Raw genomic sequence first — 27,647 nt, 5'->3', positions numbered from 1 at the left:
TTCGCTTTGCTCTCCGGCTGCCCCTGCCGCCGTTTTTCTTCCCCCCGCTGCTTCTGTTTGGTTTTTTTTCCCTCCTTCCTTACCCCGCCCCCCCCCTCCTCCCCCCAAGGTTTGAACCGGCTCCAGACCTGACCTGACCTGACAAGTTGAGAAGTCCCGGGCTTGCAACAGACGCATCAGCACCCTCCTCATCACAGTAACCAGTCTTTTCCCACTATTCGGTGTTGGGGAGTGTATTTTTGTCAATAAACTGGTTTTTTTCCACTTTCCTCCGAGGTATTTTCCTTCCCGAACCCAGGGCTGGGGGGGGAAGGGGTGGTGAAGTTTGGTTTAGGGGACTCCTTTTGGAGGTTCTTCCCTAATTTACTCCAAACCAGGACAAAAGCTTATCCTGGATCGATGTGTGTCCTAATTCAAGTAGTATCAGAAATTCTTAAGACGACCTTTTCATATCTTAGAAGGGGACATACAGAATGGAGACAAATTATATACCTTGTAAAATACAGCTGGTACAAGGCATTAACAAAAACTAAATGCGAAGCACTTTTTCTGCCTTCCAAGTGAACGTTAAATAAGGTGAGTTCTGAAATGTCACTTTTACAATGGGCTGGAAACAATTTGCATTGATTCTACAATAGACTGAGAGCATCTAAAGGCTTGTAGTGTTTTGATGATTGTCAGAGGGTTTTATTAGAAAAATATTTTATCATGTGTTGATAGGTCTCTCAAATTCACCACTGCAAATAGCCATAATTAGCAATTCAAATCAGAGTTTATAAAAAAACTGAATTCAACTGAACTAAGAAAAATCAGAAAATATTTTGTTTGGGTCACTAGTCTAGGAGTGGAATTCCTGATCTGCTGGTTTCCCTCTGTGACCTTATCAAATTCACTCAATTTATGCAAGGCTATGGGTAGAACGTAACCATCAAGTTTAAATTCTCAAAAATTCTGCTTATTTGATGGTCAAAGACAGAGAATTTAACATAAGACACACTTCAATATTATAATTATTCCCTTTTACCTCTGGATACACTCCAAAGTGTCTCAGCCTGGAGAATATTTGAGCTACTTTAAGTATTTAATTACTTCCTGCTGGAATCAAAAAATGCTGAGGATAACAATACAAACAAAGCAGGGGGCTTTTTGAAGTGTCAGGGATCAGTAGTAATGCAATATGGGAGATACAAAGACTTGTGGTAAACAAGGATTATATCACAGGAAATTCATGTTTGTGCAATATAACCTTTAACTTATGTTAGTATGGGCAATAGCATTAAATAGTTAATATTTGCCTAGAAAAATAAATGAGGTACACATGTTATACCTCACCTCTTGCTTCTGAAGTCAGTTAGGAAATTCACATACAGTGCAGAAAAATGGTCTTGTGTTAGCAGTCTTTATGACAACACATTACCAGAAATTACATCAAAAGTTAAAGGTATTTCCAAAGAGAAACTGTAGAGAAACAGGAAGAAAGGCTAAATTACCCGGTCTACTTCTGTTTCAGGACCTTGAATTCCCCAACTTTATTTTACCTTCAGAAGGCTCTGCTGCTAGCATGTCACATTTATAATAGCAAGATCTTAGCATATCTATTAATCAGTGTCAGTTTTTACTGAGAAAACTTATCTATGTGCACCATGAATCATCGTGATCAGAAACTATTCTTACAACCCTCTGCTATTAAGCAAGATTTGAAGTTATATATATATATACCTGTGTGTAAAAATAATATATATCTCACACATATATATCTATATCTATCTCGTATATATATGCACATATATAGAGATAGGCATGGAATGTCAAGCAGATCAATGATAATTAATTTGTACAGTCTAGGAAATTATATCTACCTCAGGCAATCAAAGATTTCTTTAATAATTGCACTGGAACCTGTTTTTCAAGCAATTAGAATTTAGTTGCCAGCAAACATCTTAGATTAAAAGAAATGGCATTTTAAAATTACATGAATAAAAATTAAATGGAAATTAAGACTACCGTTGTCTAATAGGCAATCAGAAACACAGGAAGATACAAATTCCCAGGACTACTAGAATAAGTTTCGTTCTGCATTTCCCAAGTTTTTCGGTAATTTGAAGTGATATCATGGGAGTGATCTGGTATGTAGTGGTTAGCAGGAGTTCCAGTGCCTTCAGTGGGGATTCTACATGTCTTGTGCCTAGGGAGGTGAGTCTATGGGACAAAAAGTTTCTTCTCAAATCCTAGAAGTGTGCAAACCAGAGAATGTACAAACCAGTGTACAAAACATTTTTCATTCTGCTGTTATTTGCTGCTGGAGACTTACAATCCTGGTAGTCAGTGTTGGAAATCTACAATGTGCTGCAATACGTTATCGGTGGGTAATTGAGCTTGAATATTATTTATTGATATTAAACTTGACAGTCAAAAGGATAAGCCTCAGATATTATGTTAAATACATTGTCCCATAGGATGCTTTGAATATTTTTTTTTAAATTTAATGTGCTGTTAGCATCAATGCAGCAGACATAAAATTAATTTTAAAATCCTAATGAGAATTGGGTGGGTTTAGATAATTCTCCAGTGGATTTATTATCTTAGAAAAGTGGTGTTCTAAGGCATTTTGATGACTCAAGGGAACATCAACAAAACAGAATTTCTCTTATATCTTGGTTTCCGAACAATTTCATGTTAGTAAAGTTAGCATACAATGATTATTTAAGGCCCATAAAAATTGAGCAGTATCCCTGACCCCATTAGAAAAAATATATCCCCTGAAAATAGGAGAGATATTTGAAATTTAAGAATGAACTATAATGTTCTGAATGAACTATAGTGTTCTGAGGACAAATTTAACTGACAAAACACAGTCAGGTGATAAGACAATTTGCTTTTTACAGGCTTTATTTCCTCCAGATAGCAATTGTTCTGCTGCAGGATTTTATTATTAATTAAATTCAGTCTTATATTGCATGGAGTGATGCTCATTAAGCTTTTATATTTCTACAAACCCCAGTTAAGGATTAGAATCTGTACAAAAAAAAAAAGGCAAAACATTATATATATAGTAGAAGCAAGAAGAGCTATTTCCTGCTTTTGGAAGAACTGAAGATTTTGCATCATGCTGAACACTTATACACATGGCTAACACAAACTCAAAAAATCACTCACCCACCTAGAAGTTAATCTGTGAGAAAACATTTCCATGGGTGTAGTGAAGAAAATAAGTAATACACAAAGATTTAAAGGAGGAAAATGTCAAACTTTTTTATAGATAAGATTTGATTTTTTTATAGATATAGATTTCATTTTTATGATAAAGATCAAGTAAGAATCCGTCACTCCCAGCTACTGGTAGTGTCCTGAGAGCTGGTAATTACTATAGAATAATGGTTATGCACTGATTATAGTTGTGTATGATGATTCAAAGTCTTCAGACTATTTAATTTGTAAACTCAAATTGTCTAACTGCAATTTTGGGGAACAAGAAAGGAAGTGAAAGTAGGAAGTTCAGGAGGACACATTTGCAGGGATATGAATAGTAACAGAAGATAAATAATAATTTTTCAGTAAAAGCCATGTAAAAAATAAAACTCTAGATCAGGTTAAACCATTTGACCTTAAGTCAGCAATATGAGAAACCACAGGGTTTCTTATAATGAGGTCAAATGGAGGTTGTTTTTAGGTACATTTCTAGGACATACTATTTCACAAGAAGGTGTTATAGCTCAGGAAAAGCAAGAAATTATTTCAAAAGATGATAGCACTAATAAATATTTCCTTATAGATGCTGGAATTCTGGAAAGTGAGATTTTGGGGTCACAATACTCATAGTTTCTCTGGTCAGTCATGCATTCTCAGAAAGCAAATTTTGTTTCTTCTGCTATATTAGCACAATACTAGTGTTGGACACTCATGTCCCATCTCAGCTGATTTAGAATATCTTTTGTTTAATAAATAACACTCTGAGTCTTAAAATTTAATTGTGATTTATACAAACCATCATCTAATCCATGACTTTTCTATTAAATAGATTTCCGACTATATCTTTCTTTCTGATAATATATTAAAAATGCAGATATATTCTGTAGATGATCTGTGTTTTGCACCTTAGAAAAATAACCTTTTCTTTCTAATGGTTTAGAGGATAAATATTGACTTACAAAGAGTTAATTGCACAACATCTTTCTTTCTGGAAAAAAATAAAAAACACAGTCTCTTTCAAAATGCCAGTATGACTTTCTCCAAACATGTGCATCAGCATAACTTTTCTGAACGTGATTGATCTCAGAAAGAGACTTTTGGGCAGTTTTGGAGAACATGAAAACAACCCACAAGCAAACCAACCGACCAAAAACAACACAGAAAGTGTAACTCACATGTTTATGAATCATCTGAAGCATTCTGTTCACCTGTTTTAATTGTTTATTTAATCTTTTAACTCTCAGTAAACAAGAATGCCTCAATAGGTGCTAAAACGATCTAGCATTTGACACTACTTGAGCACTGATGGAGGAGATTTGTGCCATAATAAACTTAAATACCAACTAAAATGTGAAAGTCTGCCGCAGCATGGAAGGAAATAGACCAAGTGGCTGCTGTGATTAGGTGGTTTGAGAGCAATAGTTAACTTGAAATCTGCTCAGGGATCTAAAGCATAATTAATTACTTATGAATGTAGAGTGCAACTTGGAGAGATAGGGGATTGTCAGTATTAGTCTCAAGCAGCAAAGTTATAAAAGCTGGTGCAATGCATTTTTTTCAGTTTCATGTTTGAGGACTTTTGTTACATAGTTTAATACCTGGAAAATGGAGGGTTTCAATATTCTATTTAGCTTGATGGAGAATGTGGGAACTAACAAGGAACAAGAAAGACTATTCTAGGATAAGCACTGCACAAATATCACAATATCAAATTTCATGGTGCTCTTGATTTGTTTCACATGTGATAAGCAGAAGAATTGACAAGAAAAAATGAAGACACCCACAAAACTGCTGCTCAGAAATGCATTGTGGAATTGTTAATATAACACCAAAACCAGAGAGAAATCAGAAAGAAATCAGAAAAAAACATTTTCTTGGGAATTTGTGCAATACAATATTAAATATACCTGCTGTGTCACATGATATTTTCTCTAGGACTCTCTCTGAGTTGCCCTCTCAGAACAATTAAGTTTTGTCAGAAACTGCAACACAAATAATGAGCTAAATCAAGTCTTTAAAAACCCTCTGAAATTAGATAAAGCACAACAGCAAGTGCTGAATACGTGTATTGATAATGTTCATGCTTTGCTTCTTTACAGCTGCCTTAGGTGTATGAAAGATATTTACAGCCATAAAAACTAAAGCACTTATTGTAAGAGGTGAAGCCAAGTGATTGCACTGAGTCCAGTGCAAGGGAGAGTTCCAGGGGGAGCCAGGAGGAATGGTGTCACTTTTCTTGGTGTCCCTTCCCCAGATTGATTGATAGATTGATGTCTCAGCCATTCCTGGAATTGTAATGATGAAGGCCCCAGAAGTCTGAGACATTCTTTATGAAGTGCTGAAGTCTTCATGTCCTCTACTGCTACTGCAGTCAATGTGAGGATACCTCTCCTCATATTCTGCTCACTGGGATCTATATTCCCTGGGAACCCTTGAAAGGTTTTTTTGGTTTTCTTTGATTTTGTTTTCCAGGACAAATACATAAAAGCAGCTGTCTCACTAGCAACCTATTTTCAAAATACAGGCTAAATGATAATATCTTTTTCAGACTGTTGGTAGTATTTTGTGATTTACTCTGCACCCAACCTGGCAGTGGTCTCCTAGCTTCATTAGAGAATGACAAGTGATTATACCATTACATTTCTGAAAACAATATCCCACTTTGTTTCTCTCTGAACAGCATAATGCCTTACCTGATAAGAAGGGAAAGGTTAAATGAAGATACTGGTCCTAATTTGAGAGTTTAGAGTTGGGATTCATAACTGGTAATATATCCCCACGCAGATAGGGCACACTGCCAGCAACTCGTTTGAAAGCCTTCAGGCTTTGCTCAGTCCAGGGCAGATATGAATTTCCATGTTCTTATCTTCAAACACTGTCACTACCATACACATTCCTGGCTATAGACAGGCAGCCTTATGAATCAGATTGACATCATTCAGTTCTGCACCTTCCTCATTAGTCATGAGATCTTTGGCCAAGCTGTTTCCAGTACTATAGTCAATTCTTAGAGGCAGAATGAGAAACTCAGTATAAATTATTCAAGCTATTTTTTTAAAATATAAAATACTGATTGATTACTGACAGCTCATAGACTCTCTTCTCACCTGTATACTGACAATATGTCCAAACCAAGCTGAGAAAAGCTTTGCATTTCTAAGTAGCCATTTCTTTTTATGAATTATTGACATCCTGTCTTATATTTGATCATGCTTCAGGGTATCATTTTCACCTCTTAGTGCTTTCTCTATTGTTCTGGTTTTTTCATGTCACTCTCTCTCTTGTTCTTCCATTTTCCTTCCATTTAGTTTTTTTACTATATTTTTTTTATTAGCTTCAAGAACTTTAAAAAATTTATTTCTCTCCCCTTTACATATAGTCTTGTTTCCTTATATTGTTTCTTTTTTGCAATAGTCTAGATAGTGACAGACAAACATTGGCATTACATTAATGTCAGAGCAGAAGTATGATAATATAAAATTTGTGGAGTCCAGTGACTAGATTATTTCATTAGAAAGACAGCAGTTAATGAAGGTATTTATTGGACGATTAGTCTTTACTTTTCCTATTTTAAATAGCATGATGCAGGAATTCAAGGCAAATCATCATACTGGTGCCATGAACTACCATGTATTTTTCATAAACCAGAAATAGCCTGAATTCAAATCATAGTTTTCAAACATGAAATGATCCCACTTAAAAGTCCAGATGGACTGTGCCTGCTGCCTTTATGGAAACACTGCTGCTGGCTGATGCAAATGTTCAGCAAGATTCCTGGACTTGCTATTGAAAATGTGATACTGCACATTAGACCTTCTTTGCCCAAAGTGTCCCTACTGCGAACACAGAAAACATAGTCCTACAGGTTATTTGTAGATATGTCTCATATCTTGATAAAAATATAAGTATAGATCATGCCGAGATCTTCAAAATTGTCTTTATTTTCTCACTTCTGTTTCTATTTATTCTTTTGTTTGTTGTGCTTTTCTGTTTCTCCAGTAAGCTTTCTTTTTGGTTCTTCAGCGCCATACTGTTTCTTTGTCTCATTGTCTCCACATCTGAACTTAAACTATGGGTTTTTTTATAATCATTCCACAGATTTTTAGAAGAAGGCGATTTTACCATGACTTATCAACATTAGTTTCTCTCACGTCAACATCTGGCTATGTCCTTTTTTGTTGAGTCAGCCAGAAAACTCTTATCCCCTCTTTTCACCTGCTGAAAAGAGGGGGTAAGAAATCAATGAGACCTTTAAGCAAAAAGCATTGTCATGTTTAGAAAGAATTTGCCTAGCTCCTGGGATAGATACCAATGTTATTGTAAATATTCATATTATTCTCATGGGAAATAATTCAAAAATTACCAAATTAAAATTAATGTCATTATTTTTTGGATTAAAAAGATTCTCCCCTTCTCCTTTCTTCTTTCCCCTGTCCTCTTCCCCCTACTTTTTTCCCTTATTCTGTCTCTCTCCCCACTACTTCTCTTCTTCTCCCCATTGTTCCACATCCAGTTGATTCCATTTTTGTACTTTTAGCCTTATGCAAAGTTTACAGTGTTGTTCTGTGAGTAGCAGAGCTAATATTCTCACTTTTTATCTGGCATTTCCTTTAGCTCTATGTTAACCTTCCAGTGGTCTAGTTGTGCATCTGATCTAATAAGTGCTTCATACTATTGATGTCTTTCCTCTGCTGTCCTCATGCCCTGTTTGATATCGTGGCTTCATGGGGAGAGCAGCTCTGCTTGAATCTTTGCATTTTTCTGCTGGTGATATTTTGTTAAATGTTGTTCAGCAATTTTTGGAATTGCTTTGACTTTGATGATATTCTGAGTATATACCTCTCCTTGACATAGCTGATTTTATCAGGAAAGTTCAGTTTCTTTTTCACCTGATTTTTCACCTAAACCTATCACAAGGTTCTGTTTCCCTAATCATCTTTCTTCCTAATTTTTCCTTTTTCTACTTAGTACTGTTGTCAACATTTTTTCTAAATTGTTGAGGTTTCTGCCAGTTGATCTGTGGCCCTCATATGCTCAGTGTCAGCATGGACTCTGTGGCCTGCAGCATTTGTCAGTGTGTATATTTTTGGTTCTTTATTTACCTTTTATTGTGTGACTGTGTGTTCACTTGACAAGCTGAGAAGCTTCTGGATGAAGTCTGAAGCGTGGTTTTAGTCCTAGAAAATGTATCTCAGAAGAACGAATGAGCAGATTCTGAACCATTCTAAACAGATTAAGTGGAGGGAAATAAAATACAATAATGATGATGATGTTGATGATGATGGTTTATGGTGGTGATAGGTAAAGAGATAGTAGGCAGTCAAGCAACATCCTAGCCTGAGAAACTAATTGTGATTAATATAAATGTCAAAGAAACAAGACAAATATTTGATGGGGTTCAGAGGGTGGAGATATGGGGTGGAATAAACATGGAATTGAAGTGTAATTCCTGATACTATTGGTATTATCTCTGCTGCAATTCCTGAATTCATCTTTTATGGGTTACTGGGCAACAATTTGGCTACTTCAGTACTAAAACACTCCAGATCACCAGTGTTGCAATACATTTTCTAATCAGACCAGACTCACTTGGCAAAAGATTTTGGGTAGGTCCATTCTGTTTGCCGCTCAGGAACAGATTCCACTGAGTAGTATGAATTTCTTACCTCATCAGAGCCTTGTATAAAAGTGGCAGGACTCTGTCAATTTATTCAATTGCACCGTATATTCAAAATAATTTCCCTTTTTACCCCCTTTAAAAATGTGAAAATACTCTGCAGCCACTAATTGCTGTGGAAATACATTTTTTCCATAGAATTTGTACACACTGAAAAATATTGTCAGGAGCTGTTAGGTGACTACATGGGAGGCTGTAAGTTTTTACTGCTGTTACATTTCACAGAACCACTGCATTTTTTTCTCATGGGTTGTACCTATTAGCCATTAAATTATTCAGTATTTCAATGATTATCTCTCAAGATATCAGAAAAATCCATTTTATCCAGGTGCCAAGGCCCACAGCCCCTACTTTTAAAAGTAGAACAATAACAGTACCCGAATTTTGCAGCTTCCTTTTACTGACTATGTCATTAAACCAACATTCAATAGTCCCTTCTGTTTCACAATTCTGGTGAAGATCTTATTCTCCTATCTCACTTTTCCATGCCCTTTGGAGAAAAAAATAATGCAAATAACCCCATTTAGGGTTAGGCAGGGTGGAACTCAAACCATTACAAACCTCACTAAACATCTATTTCAGAACTTAGAGAACAAAATTGGAATCACAGTTTCATAAAGGGATGCTAAAATGTCCATGAAAGTACATATTTTCCAAAGCTACAGTGCTTTGATTTGAAAGAGGTGTTTAAAGCATTAGGTTACTTACATTACATAACTGCATTGTAGGAACAAATACATAACACTGTTTTTTTTAAAAAAAAAAAAAAAAACCTGCTTAGCAGAACAAAAAGAAAGCTATCAAATAGAAATAAAACAGTTACTGATGCACCTCATGATGACGTTTTTAGCAATTAGTACACTTACAGGTAGCCTTAGTGCTCACCATTCTCTGCACATAAACATGATGCAATCACATGCATTGGCTGCACATTAGGTGGGATGACAGAGAGTTTTTTAGGGGAAAGAATACTCTAGGAGCATTATGGAAGTGAAAACTCCTCAACACCAAGGTGCTCAGCAGTTCTCTCAAGAACAACCCCTTTTGTATTCATTCCTCTACAAGACAAGCTGAACACTGCCTGTGCTCAGGCATCTTGACAGTTAATTAAGACTAGGCATTACAAGTAGGGTACAAATTGTTCAGAAGAAGTAGGCCAAGAATTCAACTAAATATTGGTGCTTTATGATGCATATAAGTCTAAATCATCAGTACAGTGCAAGTAAATGTAACAATATCCCACACCCCCTAATCTGAGTCTAAACTGTTATGCAGTTGATGGGTCAAAAAGAACCAGACAATATTTCTTGAAAAGCTAATACTTAAAAAACAGGGAGAAACTTGCATCAAAGATGCAAATGTAGCTCCAGACATCAGAATATAATGGCACTATTAATAAGAAGATTTAGGTGGAAAGAATATCTTTAAGAATCTGATTAGAGGGTGATTTCTCTGATTTCACCTTTTAGGTAATTCTATTTATTCATTGGTTTGAGTTTTTTATGTGTGTGTGTATTTATTTAATGGTTCTGTAGAGAATGTTTTGAGATGTTTTTTCATTGGTTTTGTAGGTATTATCTTGGGCTGCTGCCTGCAGGTGTTTCGGCATAGAGGCTGGATGGATTTTGCTTTATGGGCTGGGAGGAAATTGATGTTGGTTAGTGAAATCACACTATAGTAGTTGTTAGTGTGCAACATCACTCCACAGCCATTCAATTTTAGATTTCTAGACATGAAGTTACTGTATAAATGTTTGGTAAAGAGCTGTTACCACAAAGGCAGCATTATAACAAAAGTCAGATACTATCATTCCTCTAATCTTTCACTGGAAGCATTTACTCTTTTCTTTATAAATACTACAGTTTTTGCTTTTGGTAGAAGTAACAAGACATTAAATCTTTCTCAATATGTAAAAGTGACATGAGTTCAAATGTTGCATCACTTCAACTGAGAGAAACTGCAGCTACAATAACAGGCTAATTTGCCTTTGCTTATTTTTTCCTTTAATTTTTTCTTAAATTTATTTTTCTTTTTAATCTTTTTTAAAGCTGATGCTAACAGGTCTTCCAAAAATGAGTTCACTGAATAAGTGCTTAGTTTAAGTATAGGCTCAATTTTGCAAAATGTTTCAGATTCTTAATATCTATTTATTTAAAACACTACAGAGAAGGTTCTCAATTTTAAAAAGAAATCATAACTTTGCATATCACATTGGAAACTGAAATTGATTTTATTATGATAGAATGACCCAGTAGGTATGCAGAATGCTAGCTAGCTAATAATCCAAAAAGAAACTGAATACTTTTACATGCTTCATTAAGCAATTATCATTGCAATTTATTTTAATTTTTAAGGGAGAAAGGAATTTAGGGAGCAATGTTTATTTAGAATCTATATAATTATGTCATGTAATATAGATGGTTCTAGCACTGTGTAATGTTACTATGTTTTTAAATCAATAACATTTATTAATTGACTAATCATATTTGCCCAGCCTTTTAGTCTGCAGTAAATTATTTAAGACCATGGAAAATGTCAAGCCTCATAAACTGTTTTTCAAGTGATAGTTACAAGTATAATAATCAACCTTCTATATTTTTCTTTTAAATTGTTCTTTCCTTTTCTTTCAGTTGAAATGACATTATATAGTACAGGTAGAAATAAAGTTGGAAGACAAAAGATATTTTAAAACAAGAAAAAATTTTGCCTCTCATATTTAATGTTTAATAATTTTTCAATGGCAATTCGACAGACAGTAATTTGAGTCTCCAAAATTATTGTTGTCTTATTCATAGCAGAAGATCAGTTTGGATTATTTTTTTCACAAATGTCTTGAATTTTGAAATTTTGATCTTTTTAGTCAAAATTCACTTTTTACAGTTGTTGGCAGAAGAGAATGAATCAATGTAATTTCATTTTGTTTATTTTTTTGATTTCAAACGATTTTTCTATTATGTTTTTAGAATTATCTGAAGATTTTTCTGAAAAGTGATACCAATCTGTTGTTTCTTTTCTTCCTGCCTGTTTTTTTAACCAGGTTTCCACTGGTTAACCATAAATCTATGTAGTAAATGCAGTAGCCATTTCACTAATTTTGTAAATATTAAATTTTTATTAGAAAATATTCCTAAATCTGACAGAAATGACCAAAAATTATTATCTACCTTTGCTGGAGAAAAGTAATTTTTAGAGCTAAACATAAATTCGAGTTTCTTTCATAACGATTTTTGTATTTGCTTCTTGACAGCCTTTTTCTAATTTTGCTGGCAACATTATCATTGCTAGTTTTGATTGATGATCATGCTTTGGGAAGACATTTACAATTTATGTAATGTCCCGTAAGAGAGTACCTCATTGCCAGCAAAAAATTGCTGTAATTTAAGACATATCACTTTCAACAACTATATAAGGATTAAGTACATAAAATAAATACTTAAATACCTCCTCAATCACACTATTATAAAAGCTTTAGACTGTGTTAATTTGACACATACATTAAGCATGAAAAAGCATGAATCCAGATTGGTACATGACTACAGACTATGCCTAAAAGAAAGATTCTTCTTTACACTTAAAAAAGTAGTTGTGACTTCTGAATGCCACTAATGACATCTGAAATGACTTGACAGAGCTCTAAAGAGGTCAAGTTAGTCCAGCTTCTGTGAAAAGGTGGGAATTCAACTGAAGTCAACCACAGGGTATAAAAAAGGAAAAAAAAAGTGGGATAACATGTAGTCTTTTATGGAAGTAAAATAAGGTTTTTGAACCAGCAGTATTTCATAAATCACTTGAGTGTGCTCACGAAAAATTACTTTTTTTTTTTAACTTTTATGTAGAGCATAATAGTATATGATGGAAAATAAAATGCAGTGGAGTATAATGTGAAGGTATAAGATGAAATCACAGCAGACAGAAAATGAAGAAAAAGAACCATTCTGCCTGTGAAAAATGAAATATACCTCTTGATTCTGTAACAGTAAAGTTGTTTGTCGTTAGTGAGTAATGTGCAAAAGTGACCAGTGACACAGTCAGTGGAACAAAAGGAAAAGTCAGGCTGGATGAGTAACCACTGTGCCTTAGCACCTGCTGCCAGCCACCACACCTGCAGGTTGGGGGAGAGAACCACGAAAGTGAAAGTGAGGAAAGTGAGGTTGAGGTAAAGGCAGGTTAATAAGGAAAGCAAAAGCTGAGCACACAAGCAAAGAAAAACAAGGAATTCATTCACTTCCCAGAGGCAAGCAGGTGTTCAGCCATTGTGAGGAGAGCAGGGCCCCACCATGGCAACAGTGGCTTGGGAAGAAGAATAGGACACTCTGAATGTTTCCCCCTCCCTCCTTCTTCCCTCTACACACTGAGCATGGTGTCACACAGTCTGGATATCTTCATTGTCACTTGGGGTCAGTGGTCCTGTGTCCTCTCCCAGCTTTTCCTGCACCTCCAGGCTCCTCACCAGTGGTGTGGCATAAGGAGAAGGAGAGGCCTTGCTTCTGTGCAAGTAGTGCCCAGCAAGAACAAAAATATACCTGTCATCAATACTGTTTTCAGAAGAAATCCAAACCTCCACCCCATCCTGGACACCATGAAAAAAAACACTACCCCAATCATAATCAGCACAGAATCTTAGTGACCCACACAAATTACATTAATATCATCATGGCATGTAAAAGTGCCTTAGACATGCCAGATGATTCATATCGGAGAGAATACTTTACTGTAAACTGTCAGTTAACATAAACTGGAGAAACATGAGAGTTTTCAGCATAATTCTAGAAGTTAGTATAAAAATATTCTGCATATCTAGAAGAAAATATGACAGTGCTGTCATAATAGACAAGACAGATGTGAAGCAAAATATAAACTAATACTAATAATAGTACAAGTTTTTTTTCCATTATGAGACATCTGCATCTGAAATAGATTGCTTGGTTCTCATTCTATTTATGGAAAAGTTGTAGGTAAAACTGAGATGTTCTACGATTGTGTGCCATGAATAAAGGCAATGAGTATCTCCAGAAAAATGAGAAGATTGATATTTTTACCACAGAGACAGAGAGGTACTCATGCAGGTTATGTTTGTATTAGCTGTTCACTAAAATCTGTTTATGGTTTGCTCCTCCCACTGGGTGGAGCATCTCACGATGGGATGATGTAATGTGTCATGTCATTGGTGAGCCTGAATGGCCCATTAACAGAAGATATCTCCCAGAGGGTGGAAAGAAATAAGAACACTGCCCCACCTGGTTTTAACAGCCAGCCCATGACTAGAAGGCAGCCACCTCCTCTCCTCTAGAGTTACAAGAGATAAAGAAAACACTTCCCCAGTCAGTTTCAAGAGATGGAATTGAATAAACTTTTTTAGTTAGATAACCCAAGACAAAGGCATAGGAAGATGAAAGCAGTAAAACTTTCATCCAGAGAATTGTGTTCTCTTAGATCTGAATAATTGTGCGCCATTTAATTCTCAGTGTAATTTGGTTTGGAATCATTCATAAGCTACAATTTATTTCCTTTCTCTATCACATCTTGCTAAAGTTATTATTATAAAATGATACAACAAATAAAAGAGGACTATAATATTTAACTGTATACTTATAACAGAATGTAGATTCTTGCCATTCTACTTTATGGTGTCAGATTTAGCAGAGTTTTAACACAGAGGCATAATCCTCTGCAGGTTTCCTTTAGTGCTGTATTTAGTCTGTAGTCAATCTTTGGGTAGAGACTGTCTTGCAAAAGGATGTTGCCTACGTGATATTAAACACACACAAAAACAAAACAAAACAAAAAAACAAACAAACAAACAAAAGTTGCTCTTGCAGGTTATTCAGCTTTGTAAAATTTTCTAAACTTAACTGAACTTCCCAGTTCATCTTTAGTGAAAGCACACACACACAATACAAGCTGTTTTGTGGATTAGCTGAAATATTAGTGATTTAGAGCAGTTAATGACTGATTATTTGATGGAATGAATAGTAAAATATTGTTTTCCTGCGATAGCCTAAATTAGAGAGTAATTTGTGATTGAAATCTTCTAAGCAGGAGCCTTGAATAATTCTATTCACTCAAACTCGTGCATGGGGCATTCAGGAAATGTTTCAGTGTTTATCACAACTCTGTTATAAGTTTGTATGCTTGATTAGAGCTGAAGTTATTACAAGTTACCACACAGAAAAACAGTTGCCAAACCTATTCTGTAAAATAACATCATAGGAGTTTTTATGCTTTCTAGAGGAATTATGTAAAAGGGAATTTTTGTTGGCAATGGTCATCAAAAGAATGGCATTTTTTGTGCAGAAGATCAGTTCATACTCTAAAAAAGCTTCTTGTTTGGATTTAATGTGATCATCTACATTAAAAATGGATACACAGCACTTACAGATGGATGAAAGTAGTATGGCCTAAAAGCTATTTTTTTAACTGCACAATGTTCCCTGTTGCTTTAGCCATCCAAATCAAAGCTCCCACTGAAAGCCAGGTACTCTGACTTAGTTAATGGTCATATACAAGACAGGCATCAAGAGAAGTTTAAAATAAAACCCCTAAAACTGTCAAAACCACCAAATTCCAAACCTTCCCCAAAGATGCCAAGAGTATCACATCAAAAGGCTCCTTTTAGCAATTCTAATGGTATCAAAAGGTATTATGAGAAAAATGGGCGAGGGAGAATATTTTTTGTAATTGAGGGAAAATAAAATTTTAGGATAGGAATTAGCTACTTTGTAGTACATTTGGTCTGTGTAATGGATTTTGAGCAGGTCTTTTTAATTTTCCGTGCTTCAGTTCCTGCCAGTTATGTATCACACCCATGCTGCCCTTGCCCATTTCTATTATCTTTACCAAGACTATGAAATACATGAGACAGGAAAACCTCTTATTTCAAAAATAATATATGTGTGTAGCTCCTGTCCTGCATTTCATAGAGTTTTTCGAACAATCTTAATTATTTATGGAGTTTACGCATTATCGAGAAGCAGAACCGGTGTTTATGTAGCCTGCAAAGTCTATGTATTTCTCTTATGAATGCATACCTCAGACTGCTTAGCATTCCATGCTCTGCTGTGTCCTACTTCATTAGTCCTAGAGGAGCGTTGGCAGGATAAATAGGAAAGACTCCAGGAATTTTCACTGTTGCAGAGCCACTTCTGCATATCATGCAGGATGTGTCCAAATACCTGCATTGCAGCTGCATGGATTTGGATAAGCCAATTTTTCCTAGCTAGAGAACTGAAGAAAAGTCAGTATTTTATTTTGGTTGCCTTTTGCATTTGTGCTTATTTGTTTCTCTCTTAAGTAGCTAAATGGAAAAATATAACTCAAAACCTGTAGAATTCTGTCTGCTATTTAGCGAGTAGTGCAGAGACCTGCTCCACAGCAGAATTTTCTGCATACTGGACTGTCCTGCTCACAGATACCTCAAAAACTTTTCTCTTCTGATTCTTGTAGGAAAGGATCATACAAATGCTTTCACAACTGATTTTTAAAAAACAGACCTTAAATATTGTTCTACAAATCTACTGTTCAAATTATACACTTCAATCTTTTATATTTCCATGGAAGTCTCTCAAATGTGTCTCAGAGCCTTATCCATTCAAATTGTTTACTATAAGTTAATGCACTGATTTTGACTGCAAATTATTGGGAGATGAATATTTCAGTTTAACACAGAAACCAAGAAGAGGTCTATAAAACTTTTCAAGTTTCCATCTCCAGAGCTCAGACTCTGCAGAGAGGTCAGCTGCTGTCAGCTGCAATTCTGCAGCCAGGAACCTGCATCAGCCAATGCAGAAGAGAGAAATCAACAACTTGGAAATAAGCCAGTCAATTTTGTTTAGAAAAAACTTGAAAAAGCGTAGAGGTATGTACTTGAAGGGACTTCTGCTAGCATGTTATAAATGCATACTTGAAGCATGTTTACACACTGTAATTATTGACTTTTTCTGAAAAACTGAGAAAATATTTCTAAATGTCACTTTGGTGAGTTTTGGAAAAAAAAACAAACCTAGATAACAGGGAGAATTAAAAAGCAAAGTTGTTCGGTTTGGGGTTTTGTTTGTTTGTTTGGTTGGCTTGTTTTGTTTTTGGTTTTGTATACATATTTAATGTGAAGGAGATTCTCCAACAAATTGTTATTTCAGAAGCTCTTCAGCCATGTTATTGGAAAAGAGAACATAAGGAGAACTTGGTGCTGCAATGCAGGGAGGGAATTGACCCACACTGTATGTGTGTGCAGGTATGGACACCAATGATCTGATTCTGCCTGGGGGTAGACTCCCAGCCCATCAGTGTCCAAGACATTTTCGTGGAGATAACAGGGTCACCAGCAGATCAATAAGTGTTTCACGTGGTTCTGGAGTGGCTTGTGGAAATAAGGTGGGAGAATCTAAGGCATCTTGAGTGGTACTGGAAGGCACAGCTTAGGTTTAGCAGATCTCAAATCAAGGTGTCTGCATGTGCATCTGTGCATGTGTGGGATTCATATGTCTGATACCCTTTTTTACATCTTTCCTAGCTCAGCTACCCCCGAGCTGAGTACAATTCATTCAATTTCTGAGTCACAAAATCACAGAATGTGGAGGTTGGAAGAGATCATCGAGTCCAACCCAGCCCTAACACCTCAACTAGATCATGGCACCGAGTGCCACATCTAGTCTCTTTTTAAACACATCCAGGGACTGTGACTCCACCACCTCTCCAGGCAGATTATTCCAGTATTTAATCACTCTTTCCGTGAAAAACTTCTTCCTAATATCCAACCTATATTTCCCTTGACGCAGCCTGAGACTGTGTCCTCTCGTTCTGTCAGTTGCTCCCTGGAGAAAGAGTCATACCAGTAAGGGTCACATTAAGTTCTTGGATTCCCAAGAGTCTTTCAGACAATGTTAAATTCCTCTCTTTAGGCAGCTAATTTGCAATCTGAGAGTCTTCATGTGGTCTAGGTCCTATAGAGTTCAATGGAGATGTTGTTGATGCAGTAAACAGATTATTTGATTGTAGACTAGACCCAGCTGTCTCCTTTAGTGTGAGCTGAAATATGCTACAGACTATAAATTCACCGAGTAGCTCTTCATGATTTTATCAAGAGCTCAGTACTGTGGAGGCACATATGAATTTAACATGAGGTCTCATAGTTTTTACCAACTTCATATACTTGTGAAATGGTGACAAAGTTAATAAGTAATAATGAGGACCAAAAAAACCCCAAAAAAGCAAAAAACAAAAAACAACTGAAGATCAAAGAACACAGTGACATTTGCTACTTAGAAAAATTTGCACCATGGGACTTGATGTGGTGACTGCATATCGGTTTGTATTTTCAAGAAAAGACTCCTCTGCTTGTCAGAAGTCTAACAAAGTATTCAGTCTCATAGACATGACAGAGTGTCAAAACTGTAACTCACTTTTATCTTTTAAAACTTGTACATATCTTGTATATACCATATGTATTTCCAGGGAAATCTATCACTCTTCATCCTTTGGAGCATGTGACATTTCATGCAGCATTTTTTGGGCAGATAAATTCTATGGGAAAAAAAAACAAAAAAAATCCCCAAGATACATTTCAATCACGTAGCCTGGTAAGGCATATGTACTTAGTTACTGCATTACATGCTGTAGAACTATAAGTTTTTTAGTAGAAGAAACTAGTCTGAGGCTTTATAGAACATGTTTTTTCTTTGAAAAAATAAAAATTTAAAAAAGCAGTAAAATTTTACAACCTAGTGGTACTGATGAAAAAATCATGAGGTTGGTTGTCTATTTCATTCATAATTAGATAAATTTATTTGAAAAGAATTAGATTTCAGAACAGAGTCCTTCATAAAATAAAAATTATAATCAGTGTAACAACATGCGCAATTTTGGATTCCTACTGGTGTCATCAAAATATTATTGTAATATGTCAATGGCCATTCAGATTTAAGAAAAATGCCCTAATTAGCTTGTAATCATGTAAATATGTTTTTTAAAATAGCAAATGAGTTATCAGGTGATGAGTTAAAGGTACTTGCTTTCCTCACTTTCTAATAATTTTATTAAATATTCACAGCTTGCACAATATGGATTCAGACTACTTATAGCTTTGATATAGAATTTAGCATTAGGTGGTTAGAATGCTATCTTTGAATTTATCAGATGAATGGCTTGAATTTAATTTGGGCAGAATGACACCTATTGAGGAAAACTATTTTCAGTTAGGCAATGAGCTGTTAACAGTAATGTTTGGAATAAATACATTTTATCAGCATTTACAAAGGCACCCTATGAGGTAGCAAGTAGAATAGGACATTTCACAGTGCAATGTAATTTCTTTGCCCTAAAAATAGCTTATTTTTCCTCTTTCAAATTCAAGAATCTTGTAGGGACAGTGCTACATTTGTTTTGCCTTCCAGTAGAGTTGCAATACTTTAAAGGGATGACATTTTGCAAACAAAATGTATTTGTGTACCTTACAGAAACAAATGTATGAAGCAGTTCTCTTTTAAAAATGTATATTTGGCAATGTATATTTTGGGACATATAGGCTTTTTAGGTGTTTAGAAACAAAGGGGAAAAGTATGGTATTGTAAGGTACTACAAACTCTAGATATTAATGAACAGTCTCTGAAGGCATTTGAACTCTACAGCATTGCAAAAGAGTTGCTTGTTTTTCTCTTAAATGATGAAAACTTTGACACAGATGCAGCCTTGGTAACATGAATGGCAAGAAATCTCAGAAGACTGAATGCTTGAGATAGTTAAGTTCAAACAGTGCAACATCTAAATTGTGATATTTGGATATATCTTGGTATGAAAGTGTTAGAAGAAGCTAACCAGGTGTCACAAACACTGAGGAGATAAAGACAGGGCAGCATCAGCTGCTGTATGAACTACTAGTGATTTGGACTTAGTCACTTTTGTTTACCAATAATCCAAATAATTTTGTATGCGAGTACGTGAAACAGTAAGGTCAAACATTTCGTCCTGCACTTTGGACCTCAGAAAAAATCATGTAATTGAAATAAATAAACACAATGAAAAGAATATAATGAAAAAAGTAAGGAATATAGAAATAAAGGCTTTTAACTCAATGCTTTTTGTAGCTCTCAAAAGCCCAGTCTAATAAAATTACCAAAGCTTTTTAAATAATAAAGTACCAATACAAAAAATGCTAAAATCCTGTAAAATTCGTGCTCCATATTTCTAATTTTGAAAATGCCAAATTACTTGGTGAGATAACACACTGTAGATGTCATATTCACAGCAGTCTGCAATACATAGCATTTCCTACTTTTTTTTTTTAATATATAAGTAGGAGCTAGGCCACAAAGCTAACATGGAACTTTCAATCTCAGTTCAGCAGTCCTTCAGATCTGAGTATGTAAGTGCTTAATCTTACACCTATGCTTTATTTTACATTAATTTTGTTGAGATTAAAATATTTCACATTGTCTCCAAATTTTGTGTTCATAATCCATATTATTGCCTGTGATCTTCTCAGGGAATGTGACAAAAAAAGTCACAGAAAAAGACCAGGAAAAGAAGCAGCTTACTGCTTTTAACTTATTAGTTTTGTGAGAATCTTTCTTGAGTTATTAGTTTGTTCTTGGTCTATGTTTCAGTTACTGTACTGGATTTATTGAATTACAAGACTAGGATGCTTCCCAGATGAATGATTCTTTACAATATTTACATGAAAAAATGCAATAAAAAAGCCCCACCATAATTAGCATGTAAATGAAGCTATCGCAATGCCAGTATACAAATTAATATTAGAAAACATACGTAATGTTGTTACAAGGATCTTTGTGGCCCTTCTCTGAACCTTCTGCAGCCTGTTCACTTCCCTTTTGTATAGTGGGGACCAAGCCTGAACAGAGCATTCCAGATGTGGCATGACAAGCACTGAGTAGAGGGAATTGATGAGACAGAACCTCCTGTGTGGGCTGGCACTATGGTGTGGGAGCAGTTCATCTCTGCCTATTTTTGCTTTGTTTCCCTCCTTGTGGGTGTTTTTCTTTTCTAACATGTCTGTTCTTTGCTATCTGTAAGTTTTTTTTCTCTTTTATTTATTTTGTTTTTATTGAATCAATACTCAGGGTTTATTTTTTTATGTTTTTTATATGCCTTGGAAATTAAAAATTAGCAAAACAGCTAACCCAAAAAATTACCATCATGCATTCAGTGCATGTGCATGAATAAAGAAGCAAAAAGTAGGGGGAAAATGAAATACAAGAACATGTTAAAAACATGTCCTTTAAAACAAGCCTTTAAAGCTAAAGAAAATAGAACAAGGAGCCAGAAGGATGAAATTCTAGTGAAATAAAATTCTTGTATTGAAAATACTACTCCTGCATAAGAATTTTATTCCAATGGCATATTTCTTCTTAAAAAAAATCATTTATAAATGACATAAAAACCTGTCATGCCTAAACAAATTTGAGAAAGACCATTTGAAAATAGCAAGTCTTATTTGAGCAAAAGAAACAGGGTACAAATATTGTAACTGTAACTTAACTCTAAATTGTGGTTTACCGAAACAGGAAAAATGAGACTTTGAGAAACATTCTGTCCTAGGAAAATATTTAACCTCTATCATAATGTATTCAAACAAATTCCAATTCCAAAACCAAGAAGTCTTCTACGATTCTGTTTGACCAAAGATTGATATAAAGGATGTCTGAGTAAAAAGAAGCCATAGGACAAACCCAAAATTAACTAACCACTTCACTGTGCGAAAGTTTAGGACCATCACGCATTAAAGTTTATTGCAACAGAAGTCATTGCTCTGAAACTGTCTCATATGAAATGTTAATAAAAAGAGTTTTTAAATAAATTAATAAAATTAATACCAGAAAACTTCCAGAAGCAGATGGTATTCACATATAGTTCTAAAGAAAATGAAATATGAAAGTACTGATTTGTTAACTATAGTGTGCAATTTATCACTTAAAATGTCCTTTGTACCAGAGGAGTTGAAAATGGCAAATGTGATACAATTTTTTTAAAAGGGCTTTGGAGAACTATGAAATGGAAAGTCTATATCTGCACTCAGCAAACTGTTGAACTTATAACAGAGAATAAATGAGTTAATATGATGTAGTGGAAAGTCAACACAGATTGTGTAGTTATGCTGCACAAATATAGTGCAAATTTAGATAAAGAAAGTTATAAAATAGATATGGATAACTATTGATATATCTACTTGATTTTCAAAAATAATTTTGAAAAAGCACCTGTATAAAAGAGGCTGCCATGGTACAAGGGATAAAGTCTTCATGTAGTCATTAATAAGTGGACAAAGAAAAAGAATAAGCTGTTGCAAAAGATGGTTACTTTTACCATCATGGAGAATACCTTGGGAGTTGATGCTATTCAGCATATCCCTGAGCAACTGGGAAAAAATATGATGGTTTCCAAGTTAATTGACATGGTGTTTTTCAAGAAGTTAGGAACAATAATTCAGCATGAAAATTTATGATAGATATTCTAACAGTGACTGAGTGAGGGATGAAATGCCTGAAGTAATTAAAACAAAGTAATATGAAATCAGAGGTTCTACACTATTATTGGTATCGGGAAAGATTTGAACAGTTGTGCTTAGATTGCAAAATAATAGATAGATGCTAAAAAATTAATGGGAAAGGAAGAAACAAAAGCCACAATGATAAGCCTCACTGTATAAATCCATTTATCACATTCCTTGTGCAGTTCTTCTCCAGGCATTTATTATTCTTCTCTATCAGGAAGGATATAGTACAGCTAGACTCAGTACAGGAAAGAAAAACAAGTGTGAAATGGATTTTGACTGGGAAGAGACAAAAAAAGATAAGAGCTCTCCAGTTTACAAAATAAAGGACTATCACAGGATAGAGCTGCATATAAAATCATGAAAACCAGGGAAAATGTAGTCAGGCTTTATTATGCTGTAGTACACAAGAAGGACAGTAACATTTACATCTTTTCCTAAAATGTTGCTTCAGCTCATTGTAGTTTTAAATGAACTTTGTGACAAGTTTAGTATGGCAGTTTTTATGTTGAGATATAAAGATCTGACAAGATAAAGGTACTGTTTGATTTCAAACTGCTTTATAGTTTCTGGAAGATTTCCTGGCATTAATTCCATATCTTTCTAAGCTTTCCTAGTCTAGTATCCCTGACCTGAAGAACCATGTCTTTCAGTACAATGATCTGACCATACTGTGTGCATCTACACTCTATCTTCTCTTAAGGCAATTGATATACTATCCTCAGTAGAGTGGGGTTTTTTTAAACCACAAAGGCCACTAATTCCAGATAAGGCTTCTTTTTGAATTTTGAGCTTATTAAGTAACATGAAGGGAAAAAAAGCTAACAGAACTTTAAATGCAAACCCAATCTGAACTTTTTATCCTGACAACAAGCAGATTGAATTATTAACCAAAAGGGATGTTAGATAACAGGAATTAGCTTATGTGCTTAGTTTTAACATATACAGGTTAAGATACATACCTATTAAAGAAGAAAAACTAATTTTTTTCCAGTTTGCAAAAGGGATGTGTGGGTGCTGAGTGACAGCTGGTTCAAAAGAGGGGAATCATTCTGCTGTATTCAGTATTGGTGTGGCCTCACCTGGAGTGTTGTGTGCACTTCCAGGCCCCACCAATTAAGAAAGATGTAAAGGATCTAAAGGTCCTCCCCTGCCAGGGAGGGAAGGAATGAAGCTGGTGAAGACCTAGAGGCTTGTCTTAGGAGACATGGCTAAGGAATTTGGGGTTGCCTGCTTTTGGGAAGAGGAGGCTGGGAGGTGACCACATTGCTCTCTACAGCTTTTTGAGGAGGGGAACTGGAGAGTGAGACACTGATTTCTTCCCCCTGGGTTCCAGAGATGGAATATGTGGGAACAGTCCGCAGCTGCATCATCAGAGGATGTTTAGACTGGAACTTAGGAAGCATTTCTTTACCAAGAAGACAGTGGTCAAAGAGAGGAATACTCTTCCTGGTGAAGGTGGTTGATGTCCCATGGTTCTCAGTGATTAAGAGACATTTGGGAAAAGCCTTTATCAACACACATTAACTTTTGGTCAGACCTGAAGCGGCTGGACAGTTAAAATAAATGTTCCTTGTAAGCCCCTTCCTGCTATTCCATTCCATTCCATTCCATTCCATTAATTTCTATTTCGATTCCATTCCATTCTAAATGTAGGAATGTCTATAAAATTTCTAATAAAAATCAATGGAAAAAAGCTTTCTAAATTTTGGACATGTTTTGAAATTGTACAGTTTTGCTGTGTCATACAACGAACTGCAATTGGGAGAAAGCATGGAAGATTTTAGGAGGGAAGTGTTGATTTTGCTCAAGGAATACAAGGGAATTCCTGATGCTCTTCATTCACTGTCTTTATTTTACGTCTGAAAAAACCTTTCTAGTTCTTCCATTGGAGATAAATGCATAATGTAAGAAGAATTTCTAGGACTCTATCTCCTACAACTGCATTAATAATTTTCTACCTACCTAAACATATCTCCTGTTTAAGCTAAAGATCTCCTGGGTGAATATCAGCATGTTGGCATCCTACCATTGAAATACTTTCTCCTACTGAGAAATAAATTATTCATTTGGATATGTCAGCATATGAGCCACTTTGCAGTCCCAGTTCAAATTAAATTGAAAGCTTTTATAAAATAACTATTGACGTTAACATGGTAGGTTCTCAGCACTCCCTGAACCTTTACATTCTCAGCCATATTACTAACTTGCTTGGAGAAGAAAAAAGCTTTCATTCCTAAATATGGAATTAGAAGGAAAAAAGGGAAGAAGATGATAGGTTCAAAATTGAATGTTTTTCTTATTTTTACTATATAGCTTGTAGTATGTTTTCGATACAACGTTCTTGGCAATAAAAATATCTAAAACATGTACAACTAAATTCTAGCACCAGCAGATAAGTAAAATAACCAATACAAGAAAAAAAAACCCCATACGTATAAAAGGCACAAGTGCAATTGAAAAGGTAAAACCCCAAACATTTCCACACGTAGACGTTCTGGGAGGAGGGAAATTTTAATGATCAAAGGATGGAAAAAACCTGACCTATGACAACAATATGAGAAGAGGGAAAAATTCCACCTCAGCTCTACAAATTTGGTATTCCCTTCCAATTCAAAATTGTGAGCTGGATGAAAGGGGTCTAGAGAGAATTACCCACTATAGAAGCAACTGTTCACAACTTACATAAGTGCAGTCAATAGTGAGGCTGGAGAAGACATAAAAAAACCCCAAACACATCAACAAAAAGAGAAGCCTCACCACGAATCAAGGCTAAGAGGATTACTTCTTTGTCCAGAAGGCAACCAATAAAAACTCTGAAGAACAGGTTGAATAGTTTGTTAATGCAATGGAGAACAGCTAAGGACTAGTCCAAGGTTACAACACAGTAGAAATATCCCACCTTCAGACAATCCTTTTTAAAATATATACATTGTTCTCCCTGAATTTGCCAAGTTACATCTAAAAAATTATCTAATGCTTTGCTCCTACTATTGTAATTAAAAGACTATTCCACTACCTGAATGATTAAAATCCCATTTTTCTAATGCTAAAATACTTCTATATCTCTTTGGTAAAAGGTGGTAAAATGCAGCATCATCTCTCTTCTAGATTTGTTTGCTGAAGCTTAACTGAAGCGTTGCCAATGAAAATGTTATTAAGAGTCTTTGCCTTTTTTGAGAACGGGTGTGTTTTATTCAGCATCAGATGTGTAGCCATACAATTTAAATAAACATCAAGACTTTTAAAATGCATTGCTAGATGAAATTATCAATACTGTATGAAATTAATAGCCTTTGTAAGACATGTGTGAAGCAAGACAGTATGAAAATGTTGTATGCATCATGTATTTTTCTCAGGAAGGAAAGAACATGCATGTGCTAAATGCAGCAAAAGCAGACAGTGTTTGTACCAATCAGACAGAAAACCCATGTTTATGTCAGCAATAGGGAAAAGGCCTGTTGCACTTCAGTAAGAGCAGAGTTGTGGAAAAAAGGTGTCTACAATCAAAATTAGCTTCAAAAATAATTTCCAAAGCTTGGAGAAAAATACCTGATTATATCATCTTCTAATATCTCGTATTCTGTTTGGTCTTGATAGCTTTTTTTTTTCCTCCAATTGCTAAAATCAATTGAGATTACTTCTGAATATTTTTCCTGGGTCATCTAAATCATCTAAAATTATACACAGGGGCGTCCATGGACCTCATACTCAGTTCCACAGAGAAGTCAGCTAGTGGGTGGGACAAAATGTAATGGCTAAAGAAAATTATATTCACAATCTCACAGGAACCTTTAGGAGATCAGGAAGTTTTCCCTCACACTATGCACATACTGGTTAACACTTGTAGAGTTATCCTTGACTTGTCTAAGAAAGACAGAAATTAGGCCTTTGATCTTGTCAAAATTTGAAATGTACTCTTAAGCATTAGAACTAATTTAAATCTAAAATTTGTCTTTTCATTTCAAAATTAATTCAGGGTCGGGGGGGGTTGTTTGTTTTTTTTTTTTAATTATTATGTGTTTGGTTTTGGTTTTCTTTATACAGTTAAAGCTTTGATGGATATTTCAGGAAGTTGGAGAAAAATCACAGTTGCAAGATACGTCATAGTGAAAAGTACAATTTCTTTTTGGTTTAATTCCTAAGAAAATTTGTTGACCTGTCTCTACTTAGCATTTCAGTATCCTATCTTCTCTTCTGAACTGACTATGCAATATGTTTTTTGTTAAATTACACTAATCTTGTCTACAAGATAAACAACATCACAAAAAAATAAAAACATATTTTGGAAGCCTCATCTTACTTGCAAAATTTGCCCTTTATGTTGGTAGCTGGACATATTATTGGAACTAATTTGCTATGAATTTGGGAGACAGTTTGCAGTTTAATAGATTAGTAATTTAATATGCCACAGGGAATAAGGTTGGTTCTTACCTAGAATGTCCAGAATATTTTTATAGTGCTGGATCTTAGCAAGAGGAATTTTATATAGATTTCAACTAAGAAAAAAATCTCAAACCCTACTTCTTGACTTTTTGGATGTCCAAGAATATTGGTAATAAACAGGAAATTTGTATAATTTTCAAGTATTTGTTTTTTAAAAGCATAAATTGAATTAATATAAAACATAAATTTAAAAAATGCATAATACGTACAGCACCAAGTACTATTCTAGATATTCAAGTAGATGAATAATTTTACCAGGGCAACTCTCTTACTTAACTTGTTCTGTAAGCTGGAAGAAAATGGAGAATTTTGTTAGAATACGTAAATATTATTTGAGAGAAAGACCAAGGAGTGATCACTGGTATCTTGTTTACCTTTTACCACTTGCTATAATTATTTCTATATGTAAACTATTCACACAAAGCACTCAAATACACACACAACTATGGTTTACAACCCTAATATTTTCAGTCTATTCACAGTATGTCCAAATGGAACCATTTATGAAAGTTTGCTTTGACTGACAGTTGTGTTGAGCATGTCAAAGTTATTTAAATAAAATCAAACTGTATCACTGTTGCTACCTATTAAGTATTGAAAGTATTATAATGTGGACATAGAGCGCAAAACTTATTAAAATATTATAAATAAATAAACGTTGACTGTATCTCTTATGAAAAGAAAACAAAACTCATCTGGAGATCAAATTCTTGAGGAATCAAAGCTTCACTCACAAATACTTGAAGAATCCACACCTTCACTCTGTTCACTGCATTTCTAGACCTGTTAATATTTGAATAATTTGCTGTATTTTTTTGTTGTTGTTGTTAT

Source organism: Sylvia atricapilla, chromosome 2 (genome assembly GCF_009819655.1).
Source record: "Sylvia atricapilla isolate bSylAtr1 chromosome 2, bSylAtr1.pri, whole genome shotgun sequence".
Taxonomy (NCBI): Eukaryota; Metazoa; Chordata; class Aves; order Passeriformes; family Sylviidae; genus Sylvia; species Sylvia atricapilla.
This window is presented reverse-complemented; position numbering follows the sequence as displayed.